This window comes from Zingiber officinale, chromosome 8A, assembly GCF_018446385.1.
Source record: "Zingiber officinale cultivar Zhangliang chromosome 8A, Zo_v1.1, whole genome shotgun sequence".
In the NCBI taxonomy this organism is placed as follows: Eukaryota; Viridiplantae; Streptophyta; class Magnoliopsida; order Zingiberales; family Zingiberaceae; genus Zingiber; species Zingiber officinale.
In genome coordinates, this window is record NC_056000.1 from 122,307,985 (window position 1) to 122,319,905 (window position 11,921).

Genomic DNA, 11,921 nt, shown 5'->3' on the forward strand with positions numbered 1-11,921 from the left:
ATAATTATATGCTTCTCTAATTTAGATAATTATATGGTTCTCTAATTTAATTTTATGATTTATAGTCATTGATTTACATTACAGGTTAACAAATGAATTAGTTTGGGAGGAACCACCCTTTGATTTAAACATGTATTCCTTCTTATTTGGTGTAAATGGAGAGATTTTGACAAATTGGGAGGTAATTGACACATATTATAAAATTATAATTGTTGTAATTATATCAATTTTGAGGGATAAGTTATGTAAAACATTGGATTAAATATCCATAGTGTTGTAAGAAAAAAAGTTGGGTAGGAAATGCATAGGTATAATTACGTAGTGTTGTTAGTTTTATATTTTTGTATGTAGTATTTGTTGTTTAATACAGTGGTGTGTAAGATATGAGAAGTGTATACTAAATTGTCATAGGTATAATAATACGATTGCGTAATGAACTAAAAATCACAATATCCAAATTGCCATGCTGGTGCTGATTGGTGAAAAGAGACATAACTTATACTTCACACCACATCTCTCTTCTAAAAACTCAAAACTTGGTAATGGTTGGGATTTTTTAGAAATCCAAATAGGCCAGGTCCAACACTGGAGATAATAAATAATATTACCTCTAATCATTTTATAGTCGACCCTGTTGGTGCGGGAAGCATCCGACGATCGAACCGGTGTTTTGATTATGTCAAAGAGTTCAAGTTAAGTTGTTTTGTTATCTAATGAGCTTAAACAAGTGTGCAGGAAAGTCCTAACTGCGGTTAGGCAGGTGAAAATCCTAAGAGGTGGTAACCTTAGGTCCTAGGGGGTGGTAACCCTAGGTGAAGGAGAAAAACCCTAAGGGGCGGTAACCTTAGGTCCTAGGGGGTGGTAACACTAGGTGGAGGAAAATCCTAAGGGGGGGGGGGGGGGGGGGTAACCTTAGGTCCTAGGGGGTGGTAACCCTAGGTGGAGAAAAACCCTAGGGGGCGGTAACCCTAGGTCCTAGGGGGTGGTAACCCTAGGCGGAAAGTCCAGTTGGTCTGGAGGACCGGACTGGCATCAGGTAAATCTCCTGAGTGGAGTAGGTGAGGACACGTTCCCCGTAGAGGGAACAGTAGGCATCGGGTCGACCTAGGGTTTCCGGTCGGAAACCCGAAGTCAGTCCCGGACAGTCCGATGACTGTCAAATTTATTTATATATTATCTTTCCTGTTCTAACTTTGTTTTGCAGGTAACTAACAGTTTTATGCAAGGTTAGAATTGACCAGGATCGGTCGACCGAACCTCCAAGCTACCAGATCAGATCTCCAGAAGTTGGACAGGGTTCGACCAGGGATCGGTCGACCGGACCTCGGGATCGGTCGACCGAACCTGGGATAGGTGTCGACTGGATCAAGCCGAGGTGTGCGGGTCAGAGGAGACTGATCTGTCGACCGAACCTTGGGATCGGTCGACCGATCCCAGGGATAAAGTTTGACCAGATTGAAGCGGAGCGACGGATGGACGGATCAGATGCGGTGGAGATCATCTGATCGGTCGACCAAACGTGAGGATCGTTCGACCGATCCACTTCGGGTCAAATTTGATCCCGAGACTTAGGGATCTGGATCAGACCTTGCAGAGCTATAAAATGAGGCCTCGAGGTGCAGCTCAGATCATCGAATTCCGAACAGAAGTGCTGTGCTCTTGTGTGCTCTATACACTTCAACAACGCTCTGCTACTTCAACGAACTGAAACTCCAAAGCTCATCTACTTTCCTGTTCGTTGGTATAACTTTCTTATTTGCACTTAACTGTAATTGCTTCTAGTTTTTAATAATTTCAGATTTATAGTTGTTGCCCACCGAAAGCGGTCAAGGACCGCGGGCCTTCGAGTAGGAGTCGAGATAGGCTCCGAACGAAGTAAAACACCTGCGTCTTTTGTGTTTGCTTTACTTTTCATTTCCGCTGCGTTACTTTAGTTACTCAAACGATTTTCGTAAATCACTAAAATAGCCACGAGCGCTATTCACCCCCCTCTAGCGCTTTTGATCCATCAATTGGTATCAGAGTGGGGTCGCTTCGAATAGGTGAAACCAATTGCTCTAATACCAATTGTTGGATCGAAAAGAATTTAGATATCTCGACAATTGTATGATATTGTCCACTTTGGGCCTAAGCCCTCATGGTTTTGCTCTTGGGCTCTCCTCAAAAGGCCTTAAGCCAATGGAGATATCTTTTCTCTTATAAACCCATGATCTTTCCCATGTGTTTCCAATATGGGATTATGTTTGCAACCTTGCAACCCCCAACAATCCCCCCCTCAAACAAAGGACCATAGGTTTCCCACGTCCGTTCCTCTACCCACCAGGTCTTCCTGCCCCTCTGTCCACCCGACCTACTAGGACTTCCTGCCCGGTGTCTGGTCCACTTGATCTGAACATAGAAGCCCCCACTTTCTTTTTTTCGAGGTCAATATTGTACCCACATGGCTCAATCAGACCATAGCTCTTGTGCACAGTCGACGGTTAAACCTTCTGGCAGTCCGGGCTCTGATACCAATTGTTGGATCGAAAAGAATTTAGATATCTCGATAATTGCATGATATTGTCCACTTTGGGCTTAAGCCCTCATGGTTTTGCTCTTGGGCTCTCCCCAAAAGGCCTCAAGCCGATGGAGATATCTTTTCTCTTATAAACCCATGATCTTTCCCATGTGTTTCCAATATGAGACTATGTTTGCAACCTTGCAATCCCCAACAGACCCAACCTAGTAGGAAAAGGCTTGGTTGTTGTTGTTATTGTTGTAATCATTTTATAGTTTTTAAAAATTTATTAGTAAGAATAAAATAAAAAGACTTGTTCTATCCATAAATTATAAATATAGAAATTATTATATGTTGAAACTAATTAACTGTTCACTTATTCGTCCGATGACAAAAGAGGCTGAGCTAATTCTAGGGATGCCAAACGACATCACTCTTTAGTGCTTCTTCCGCCTCCACTTCTACTTCATCTGCATTGATCAGGGCATCTGCAAGGAGGTGAAAGCTCGAACTTGCCTCATCGTCCTTTTATCTCTTCTGCAAGGCTACCGACCTTGTGCACCTTGTTGTCGTGTTGCTCCTTCAGAGAAAGTTCTTGTCCCTCACTGACAAGTGGCATATAGCCTTTTTTGAGCCAACCACAAGTTCTTGTGTGATGAGGCATGTTCAGAATAAATACCGTGGATGGTCAAATCATGTTCAACAAACGAGCTGACATTCGCTCTTTGAATATCGTTGGTGAGGAGGATAAGGAGGACCTACAAAGCACTTGAACAAAGAGTTAGAATGGCGTTAGGGAAGGATCCCGACATGTCTCTCTGACACTCAAGTTAAGATTTGCTTGAGATATGAAACTAGAGGAGGAAGAAGCAGGAGAAAGAGGGAGTTGTGGAGTTGAAGAGAGTTTAGAATCCTTTGCACTTACCTTCTCTAGAGTTTATATAACTTGAAGAGTATCTCCATGTCAAATGTTGCATTTTCCTTCATCATCCTTGTATGAGCTAGTGAATGGATCAGATCCAATAGTCATTAATTGCTTCTTCATTTATCAAGCACCACGTGTTTGAAGTAGGATAACCACGAAATCAGATCTAATAACGATAAAACCGCTTCTCTATTCATTGTTGTTGTCCGTGTCTCTCTGAGAAATAGTCTCATTATTGAGGCGGTTATGCTACTTATTTATCTACATGCGCCCTACGTGTTTTCAATGGGCCAATGTAGGGGTGTGGGCCTGATCCGAGGATGAGAAAATGAGATTAGTGTTGAGTGACCTTGAGGATAAACAAAGCCGGCAATTGAAGCCAAAACTAGGAGGATGTCGGGATTTGGAGCCGATGTCGGTGATTGAGACTTAGGCATGAATGATGTCGGTGATTGAGGTTGATATAGGGAGGATGTCGACAACTGAAGCTGAGTACGGAGGATGTCAGCTGATGTGCGTAGATTATAGCATGTTTTAACGTATATTTACATATTTTACGCATGCTTTGTCTATACACTCTCATATTCTTTGAGTTACTTTAAGTATAAATACTTTTCTTTGTTCAGAGATCTGCTCTTGTGTATTTTTATCTTCAAGAGTCGAATTTGGAGAAGAAATAATGTTCGTGGGTGATCTAGGCAACAAGCAAAGGAAGACAACATTGGCCATGTGAGCCACACGACCGTGTCAAAGGAACGGGGAGGAAAATGACCTTGGTCGTGTGGAGCAGACAAGCCATGTAGCTTCACCAGAGGAGGAGAATGACACGACCATATGGATTGGCCCGACCGTGTCATCCCAGCAAGCACAACTAGAACCTGGCCGTGTAGATCTACACAGCTCAAGCAACTTCTCCACATGGCCGTGCAACATTTCCAGAGAAGAGGCAAGCCTAGGTCGTGCGTACCACATGACCGTGTGAGGTTTCCAGAGGCAAAGATTGGCACGACCATGTGATCCACATGGCCATGTGAGCCAGTTAAAGGCAGAGAGTTACACGGTCGTGTGAAGGCCACACGACCGTTTGACCTTGGCCGAGGGCATAGTAGCTGGGGTCATGTGTGCCACACCGCCGTGGCACGGGCCGTGTGGTGCTCGTGCCCTGCACTATATAAGGAAGGAGCTTCTTCCTCTTTTCAAAGGGAGGAGGCTCTCCCTTTTGGGGAGATCAAGTTTGGGGTCAATTTCCAACCGTGATCCAGTGTTCCTAAGTCATTTCCATCTCAGATTCAACTCTAGAAGTGAGGGATTGGTTCTGAATATCACTCATCGTCACTAGATAAATATTTCTATTCTCTTCTCTCGATTTGAATTGAAATGTTTGTGATCTCTTTGTCTTCAGATCTCTATCTTTACATTATGGAGTAGATTCATTGTTCTAGGACTAAGAGAGTATTTGTGGTGTGATTTGATGTAAGAATCTCATGGATATACCAATTTCCTATATCAATGATGTTGTTATGTTTTGTATCTATTTGATTTTATGTGGATTGTTTTGGTTGAATCTGATTTCCATGCTTGATTGGATGTTTGTGCTACTTGTAGATCTCGTAGAGGGATTCCCTAGATCATATGACTGAGGGGTGCTAGTGACAGGCTGCCCCGCTAACGGACATCTAGGGAATCACCTTAAATGGTGAAGCTAGCTAGTCTTACAAGGAGGTGGATTGGTTGAGTGCATGTATTCCCTATGCCTTTATGTGGATTGAATGGTGATGTGCTTCTATGTTGTATGACCGAGGGGCGTTGGTGACAGGTTACCCCGCTAACGGACTTCATGGAGACCAAAACTATCAAATTACTAGAGGTATAGATAAAAGTTCCTTGTCGGTTGACTTCTGTAGGAGGAAACCGGCAACTTCCTGCAAATGCGTGACAATTGAGGATAAGAATTGGTAGATCACCTTACATTGATAAATATCACAATGAAACCGGACTCCTAGAACTCTCACAAAAACCAAGTTCTTACATTTGTTTTTCTATTTCTATTTCTAGTTGCTACTCCGTACATTCACTTCCTTTGTCAATTATTTAGCTAATTTATTGTGAGACATCTCTAGTGTTTATAATTAGTCCCTGTGGATTCGATATCTTTTTATTACTGACGATGAAACTATATACTAGTGGTTGTGTAACATCGACGACCAAGGTAGAGTTAGGGGAGATGTCGGGATATGAGGCCAAGACTAGAATGATGTTGAGATTTGAAGTTGAGATCGAGACGATGCCGATGAATGAAGACGAGCCACAGGCGATGTCAGTGATTGAGACTGATTTATGGAGATTGTCAGGATATGAGGCTGAGACAGGGGAGATGCCGACGACCAAAGCCAAGTCTTATTAGTTGTTTTGTCTCCAAGCAAACTTTTTTCCTTGGGCCAGATTCCTTTCAGGTCATGTTTGACCCACATTAACTTTGATTGGCAAGCCAGTACTACTTTTAATCATATGAGATATGTGGGGAGCTATAGGAATATTCTGCCAGATCAAGGCAGTTGATAGCACACTGCACCCACACCATGTTGGCTTGTTGTCGTATGTTGTGGTCGTCGGGCGAGAGCTGTTGCTAGTCAATGAGTGGGATGTGTTCACCTTTTGCCTCATCGGCCAGTTCAACATCTATGATCTAATCATTGACAACTAACAATGAGGGGAGCCGATGCTGCCCTCCTTCTGGTTTTCCTACCTCTGCACCGCCTAGCCATAGAGCGTGTTCATGTCCGGTGGGAGGGGTGTAACGAATAAGAATATATTGTCGGCGCTGGCCTACGACACGATGACCGACGTGTGTGTTAAGTACAAGATAGCGGTCCGATCCGCATCATCGCCGTTGACAAGGAGAGAAGGATGTACTTGTGGTGCGAGAGAGATAGGGGTGAGAAAGTAGCGAGCTGATGGCCAGATCTCAGGACAGTTAGCGGACGACTTCTCTAAATACTTTCAATCTTTCTTTGTCTTCTAATTTTAAGAATACAAGAGGTGTTTCTGACAATATATCGAGTTTTTTTTATTATTTTAAAAATATTGTTCTAATAATTTTTTGTCATTTTATTTTACATTTTGATTCTGTAAATTAAGAATTTATATATACATGCATAAAATTGTCAATGAGTAAATAAATAAGTAATTTTAATTAAAATTTATCGTGACAGCGAGTCTTATAATTTAATACTAGAAATTATAATAAGTAATTAATTATGATAGTAATTTAGGTTTATTAGGCTTGGCACATAATGGTTAGTAGCCCATTTAATTGTTGTATCATGCTCATGACTCATAGTATGAGCATTTGGTTTAGTGAACCGATCTTAAGATTTTTTTAAAAAAGAAAAATGTTTTTTTTAAATATTAATTATTTTTTGAAACCATGATTAAATCGAGCCAGGGATAATATTTAAAAATCATAGATTAAATTTTATGTAACGTTTGATATCACAATAAATAACAACATATCAATTTATTATATTTTGAAATGCTTAAATAGGAGGTAGATGCAGCCCTTGAAGAAAATTCTTGATCATCTCCAGAGCTCGAGCTGGCTGATAACTTGGAACCTCATGTCCTGCTCCTCGAACAGTGGCAAATGTCAAATTGTGATCATACATCACAGTATATCCCCCAACCTACATATTCATAATAAAAATCATCAAAATTAATGTCGTTTGTTCTACTAGTTGTCACCATCATTAGAGCAACGAAGGGTATCATAGAGGAAAACTTCTCATCAATGTATACATTTTAATTCGTTGTGGATTTGAGGATAATTAACTATATATCTTATGAAAAGATTTAAAATGACACAATTGTTTACCTCACTGTTAAGCATCCAAGCTCTCCATGGAGTCTTCACTTTAAGCTTTAGCTTCTTGAGGGAGTATCTTGTGGAAGTAACAGGAACTACTCCATCAATGTCATCGCTGCACAAACCCAGCCAACGCTTAGCTAGAGACAAAATTTGATTGAAAACCCCTTCACTCGCAATCTAATGAATGGTATCTTTGTCGTATGACAGATGTTATGCAGAAATCTTAAAGCTATCATAATTGCAAAATTGATATACCTATATATGCTATTTTTACTTACATAATGTGTATAAGGACCACAAAATTTATACACCTATATAAATGAAAGTATTGAAATGGAAAGCTGATTCACACCCTATGATATGATGAAGACATCTAATGATTTTTTACCTGTATTTTAAAACCCCAATCCCATTAGATAATAATTCATGAATACTTGGTAACATTGTGGAAGGCTGATCTGACCAACTAGGTATCACTTGGCTGCATTGAGACAAATATAAATAAATGAGTTGAATTTTCATTATTTTGTTTAAAAGAAAAATAAAATTATCAAATGGCGTATTATATTTATGAGATATGTATATACCTACAACCAGACCAGGTGTAATTGAGCTTTGAGATATTGGCATGTAGAGCTTTCTGTACCTCAAGATTGTTAAGGTATGCCTCCACATAATTTGAAGTACAAGGATCAAAATTCTCAATCTGCATTAGAATTTAAGTATGACATTTCAATCTGTTAGTTAATTCTATTCACATTTGATATGATTGAGTGAAAATTCTTAATCTGCATCAGAATTTAAGTATGACATTTCAATCTTGGCAAATTCCAGCTTTAGTAAGAGCTTGCTCCTTGTAGTGATCCAACAAGAATGCGATGACCTCCGATTCTTGAGTTAACAGGTCAAATCGATTCGAACTAAATTGGCTCTGAAAATACCAGGAAAATGGAGATAATTAAATGTAATGATGCTCGGAAGAGACAAACCGAGGGCGATTTTGGAGTCGGCGTCACGCCCGATGAGAAGCATAGTGGCGCGTATATGTTGTAGACGTCCAACTCCTCAACGGCGAGGCTGGCCTCGTTGAGTGCGCTGTCGCACTTTGGAGCTGTCCGCCGGGCGTCCGGCGAGAAATTGCAGAACTTGTGGATCGCGCGAATGGTCTCGTCGGCGATCAACGCGTGCGTCCAGAAGTAGTCAAACGCCCCCTTGCTATCCGTCTCCTTGTTGATCACTGTGTTCCCAATCTAGGTCATCCAAAATCAATTTGAAATTGATCGAGATCCATCTTTCCCAATTTAATTTGCAATAAAAAGGAGAGAGGGTCAATCAGACTTATTGATTTCGGGATTCATTGCTTACCGCGATGCCTTTGAGGTTGATGAGGCAATCTTTGTGGTGGAGTATGGCGTGGGCAAGCTAGGGGATGTAGTGCCCGGCGTAGCTCTCGCTGGTGATGAAGAAGTCCCTCCCCTTATACTCTGAGAACCGCTCGAACCAGTAGACGAGGAAAACTAGCGCGTCGGTCGCCGTCCTACGGTCTCCGCTCTTGGCGTAGTCCGATGTGGTGTTGGAGTAGGAGAAGCCGACGCCAGCAGGGCTCTCCAAGAACAAGACGTTCGCCACTGCATTGCACGATGCACGTCAGTGGTTCGGGGTAATGCCAAAGCAGAAAACTTTTTTCACTCTACTCCCTAAGCTCAAGGAAATAAGCTATATATATATATATATATATATATATATATATATATATATATATATATATATATATATATATATATATATATATATATATATATATATATATATATATATATGTTGATGACGATGACATATGATCCTAACCTTCGTTCCAAGCGTAGGGATTCTTGTACATAGTTTTGCCATCGCTCATGACCCGAAACGACCCGAGCTCCTCCATGGCGCCGTACCCCAATGACGAACACCCCGACCCTGCACCCACCCACGCCACAACAATCACCACTCTATCAATCGAAAAGCAACGTCATTTTCTATTATTTCCATACCTCCATTGAGCCAGAGCACAATAGGCTTTGACCTGCTATTCTCAGTAGCCTCGGCAAAGTAGTAAAATAGAGCCCGTCCGTTAGCTCTGTCAACTGTGACATACCCCGCGTACTGATCAAAATTGACCCCTTCTGGTTGGCCAGGCAGATTTGATTTGACACTCCAACCACAAAAGTCAAGATCATATGATGCGCCATCTAGTTGATTCAGTAGCTTGGGATACAATAAATCATAAGTGGCCGACTTTTGCATCAGATCCTAGAAATCTCCGACTTGGTCTTGCTACAGATGGATTCAACCCTTTTGGTGACCTTAGTTCTAGATATAGTTGTTGGTCGGTTATTTTGGTAAATTACAACCTTTCTCCATTGATGTGTATGGCGAAGGAAAATCTTATGCTAACATTACTAATTCCATGCCCAAAACAACCTGGAAATGATATAGATGTCTACTTGGAACCCCTTGTGGAGGATTTAAAAGAGTTGTGGGACACAGGTGTAGAGGCTTATGATGCATTTAGCAAGTCAATGTTCAATCTGAAGGCCATGCCATTTTGATGTGGACGTTTAATGATTTTCCTGCTTATGGAAATCTAGCTGGATGTGTCACAAAAGGAAAAGTTGGTTGCCCAATATGTAGTGAAGACATATGTTCAATGTAGCTTAAGTAGAGTAGAAAGTTTGTATACTTGGGTCACAGAAGATTTCTTGCTCCTAATCATCCATTTCGTCAGAAAAAAAAAGTGGTTTAATGGGGAAAAAGTGAGAAAATGGAAACCTAGACCTTTGACTCGGTTACAAATTCTCAATGCAGTGAAAGATATTGAAAATTATTGGGGTAAAAAACAAAAGAGTGAGACTATCAATACTTGTCAGAAAAAGAGGAAGATGCGGGAGAGTTCAAAAAGATTACAAAAATCAGTTCAAATGTGTTTGAAAAAATCAATTTTTTTTGATTTGTCATACTAGAGTGTAAGTTAATTAACACTCTATTTAATAGTTTTTAATAATTTTTTATATTCTTGACCTAATACTATGAAATGTATTGATGATTACTTACAGGAGCTTCTATTACGTCATAACTTAGATGTGATGCATGTTAAAAAGAATGTTTGTGAGAATATCATAGGTACATTGTTAAACGTGAAGAAAAAAAAAATCCAAAGATGGTGTTAATGCTCGCAAAGATTTGATACACTTAAAAATTAGAAAAGAATTACATCCTCAACAAAAAGGGGAAAACATGTATCACTTGCCTGCTGCACCTTACACATTATCTAAAAAAGAAATGGATGTATTTTGCTCTAGGTTGAAGAAAATAAAGTTACCCAATGAGTATAGCTCAAATATTGGTAATTGTGTTTTCTTTAGAAGAGCGTAAACTTATTGGGCTGAAATCTCATGATTGCCATGTTCTAATGCAACAATTGCTATCAGTTGCATTGAGAAATCTCTTACTGAAAGGTCCACGCAATGCTATATTTCTGCTGTGTGCATTTTACAATGAATTATGTCAAAGAGTGTTAGACATAAACCGTTTAGAACAACTCGAGGAGAATATTGTTGAAACTCTATGCATGTTGGAAAGGTATTTTCCACCTGCTTTTTTTACCATTTCGGATCATTTGACAATTCATTTAGCTAGAGAAGCACGCTTGTGTGGACCAGGCCAATTCCGCTGGATGTATCCATTTGAAAGGTAATAAATATTATACAACAAATTGGATTTTCTTATCAACACTTCTTTTATCTAATTTATTTTTTTATTTAGATTTATGAAAATGCTAAAAGGTTATGTGAAGAATCGAGCAAGGCCAGAGGGTTTCATAGCTGAGTGTTACCTTGCAGAAGAAAGAATGCGATTTTGTAGTGCTTTTATTAATAAAGCTGCTAGTATTGGTGTCCGTTCAAATCAGAATGTGGATATGGAGAATGGATTAGTGGAAGGTCGCCCAATTTCTCAAGGAAAAGTCAAGATTTTAGAAGACCATGTGTTGCAAGCCGCACATCGATATGTGTTGTTCAATAGTGCAGAAGTTGAACCTTACTTACAGTGAGTAGAGTTAATTGCAAACACTATTAAATAATCTTAGATGGATTACATAATTCATATATTTTAACAATCACCATTCAATGATTTTAAATAGGATGCACATTGAGGATCTTAAACAAGTAGATCGTCGTTTCATAAGGAATGAAACGTTGTTACAAAAATAACATATGGAAACATTTGCTCAATGGCTATCAAAACATGTTCCTGATACCTCTTCAGGCCGAATTCAATGGCTAGCACATGGTCCAAGAAAGCATGTCATATCTTATACAGGTTATATTATAAATGGATATCGATTCCATACAATTGATGTTGAAAGGTCGACACAAGATAGTGGTGTATCAATTGAAGCCGATACTGTTTGTCAATCTAGTGCTAATGATTATTCATATACAATATGAAGACTATCATATTATGGGGTTATACGAGATATTGTTTTACAAGACTTGTAATGCCCGAAAATTCTCAAAATAATTATTAGAAATATCCTAGTATTTTTCTGGAATTTTAGGATATTTTTATAGCATTTTTAGAGTAGCCGAAGTAGCAAA

At 39.8% G+C, this 11,921-nt stretch overlaps 1 pseudogene; it reads right to left on the minus strand.

The window, feature by feature from the left end:
• Positions 1 to 6,958: 6,958 nt before the first annotated feature.
• LOC122011196 lies at positions 6,959 to 9,570 on the minus strand (annotated as a pseudogene).
• Between the last annotated feature and the right edge of the window lie 2,351 nt (positions 9,571 to 11,921).